Source organism: Lathyrus oleraceus, chromosome 4 (genome assembly GCF_024323335.1).
Source record: "Lathyrus oleraceus cultivar Zhongwan6 chromosome 4, CAAS_Psat_ZW6_1.0, whole genome shotgun sequence".
NCBI classification, from domain to species: domain Eukaryota; kingdom Viridiplantae; phylum Streptophyta; class Magnoliopsida; order Fabales; family Fabaceae; genus Lathyrus; species Lathyrus oleraceus.
Window position 1 is genome coordinate 13,734,273 of NC_066582.1, and position 2,826 is coordinate 13,737,098.

General features: G+C 32.3%; 1 long non-coding RNA gene across 1 annotated transcript; it reads right to left on the minus strand.

Annotated features, from left to right (window-relative positions):
• Positions 1-619: 619 nt before the first annotated feature.
• On the minus strand, positions 620-1,748 carry LOC127135100 (uncharacterized). The gene is made up of 2 exons (XR_007808416.1): positions 1,166-1,748; positions 620-908 (listed from the first exon to the last, which is right to left on the minus strand). It is a non-coding gene; the product is annotated as an uncharacterized LOC127135100 (long non-coding RNA).
• Positions 1,749-2,826: the final 1,078 nt, after the last annotated feature.

Here is a 2,826-nt window from a genome sequence, read left to right on the forward strand (position 1 = left end):
ATTATAAAAATAATTTGATTTAATCGGGGTTTAGAAGTTTGTAGAGGAACGACAATTATTTGACTAACCAAGTAAGAGAACTTGTATTCAAATAGTCGAGGAGAAAAATTGAAGACTCAAAGTCATCTCCCTTTTCATTTCATTATTATGAAAATAATTTGATTAGGTTAAGTTTGGGAGAGTTAGAAATGACGATTATTTGACTAATTGAGTAAGAGAACTCATATTCAAATAATCGAGGAGAGGAGTTGAAAACTCAAAACCATCCCCCTTTTGATTTCTAAATGAAATAGTATTTGATTGTGATTAGGTATTTAATTTGATTTGAATAACAATAAAATACTCGATATCGGATCGAGTTTTCAAGTTTGTGTTCGCGGATAAATTGAATTACTCCATTTAAGAATAAATCAAAACAGAGGCACTAACATATTATTTACAATATTTTTTTATAAAAAAAATAAATATTATATCAACTCATAAGATGACTTAATAAAAATATTAAATATTTATAACAACTATGAAACTCAATAATATAAATATTTATAAAAAGTGAAACCCCATCATATAAATATTTATGAAAATGAAACTTAATCATGTAAACATTAATAATAACATATAAGAATAATTTAAAGTGAATTTGAACAACACATTAGGATTTATACAGCAAATCTCAATTTGAACGGAGAAGCATACCTAGCCTAATGATCTTGCGGCAAAATCGGCGAGAAAAAATGGCACTACTTCAGCATTATTATTAAACTTCTACCATCCATTATTATGTTTTATCCAGCTACACATGGGAATTAACTTAGGACACATGGCAGATCATCCAAAATAGGAGTAAAAAGAATAAGGAAAAGCTGTAACGCAATCCCTGGAAAAATTTGTTCCACCAATATATTAACCTAAAAATAAAAATAAAAGCCATTTTTTAAAACTAAATACAACCATAATAAAACCAACCCTAAATAATACTAACAATATCTCATTAACATATAATTAAGCCTAAAACAAAACAACGTTATAAATAAATCCAATTTATATATCATGATACTTCATTAAACTTACAGTATTAAAACAAATCAAATTATAATACCAATTAATAATTTATTTATTAAAATGAGAAAAAGAAAAAATTGAAAACAAAGGAAGAGATAACCACATTTACGTAAATATAGATCGGGATTGCGCCGCTTAGAGTGGACGTCGCCGGAAGTGGTTGGAGCGTTGCCGGCGGTTGAGATGGCGGAGGTTGTCGGCGGATGTTGGAGAGGTCGTCGGAAGTTGAAATGGAGGGTCGTTGTGTGGAGATTTCCGGCGGATGTTGGTGATGGTTGTTGCGAGGTGGGTTGAAGTGGAGAGTATTCGAGGATTTCGCCGGTAATGGAGGAAGTGTTAAGGTTTCACGGCATTATTCAAAGGTTGAAAGAGGGTGTGGATCAGAAGAGAAAGATACACGACGGAGGACGACCAGTACGGTGGGTTGTTTTGGATGAAGAACAAGGTGGTTGTCCGCGGTGAGATGGAGATCGAGGCGAAGAGGAAATGGCGGAAGTTTGTGAGGTCAGTGAAGAAGAGGGTATGTGTCGCCTCCTTGAGAAGATGAAAAGTTTTCTTTTTTTCTGCAGAAGAAAAGGAGGCCTTTTTTATTATTTTTCTTTTTAGTTTCTCCTCTTTTTATGGTTGGATAATAGAAATGGTCATGGATTGCAGATAAGGATAGTTGATTAATCTTGATCTAAACAATCAAGATTCATTCAAAGAAGCACACTAAGAAGCAAATATTTTATATGATTTAATCATTTTAAAATAATTTAAATCAATTGAATCAAATAAAAATTCCAACTTCTAAAATGAGTATGATAAAAATAAAATAAGGATATGGAAAATTCTATTTATTTAATCCGAATATTTTGGCGAGAGAATAAAATTAAAACTTCTAAAAATGAATAAAAGTCGGGCGAAAATTTGCTAAAAAAATTAAATCGGATACATTAAAATGATCAGTGCGAAATATATTTTTTGAAAAAATACAGCGTTTCTTTTAATTTTGAAATAAATTTTCACCGGTTAACAGGCTCAAACGGATTAAAATGCAGCTGAAGAAGTCGTCGAAAAATATAACGAGCATATCCGAGTAAACTACGTGAACCGTAGATTAATAATACTGACGTCTGCAAGTTTGATTTCGAAACTTTTTATCCGTTGATTTTGTCCGTACTTGAGGAACGATTTAACCAACTTGTCTGTATTTTCAAGAATTTATTCCGACTGATATTTTATGTGTTATTCATGATGAAATGTGTGTTATGTTGTACATATGATGTAAACTGGAATAAAAATCGAATTTATGAAATTTTTAAAATGCCCGGACAAAATTGGGGTATGACAGTATGCCGCATGTGTGAAAGTGTGAATTAGGTTTTAGTTTGTTCATTGTTGTTTGTGAGCCGCTCTTGTATCACCTTGATGCTAGAGCTGGACTGATAGTTGAGTTACAATTGTGAATCACTCGTAAGCTTTTAAGCAAGAGTGGATTCTGTTTATTAGAGTGTGTCTCCTCTTTGATTATTATCTATTTTATCATGACTTATGTGATTGAGAAGAAGTGAGAGGGGTATCATATCTAGGAGAGTCTTGGATAGAAATATCATGGGTAATTATTAGGTGTGAAGACTATAAACTAGAGGTTATTTACATTGGACTTCAAACTAATTCTATTGTTGTGGATTTCCTTCCTGGCTTGGATGCCCGCAGATGTAGCTGACGTTGCACCAGACTGGGTTAAAAAATACCTTGCGTTATTTACTTCCTGCAATTTAC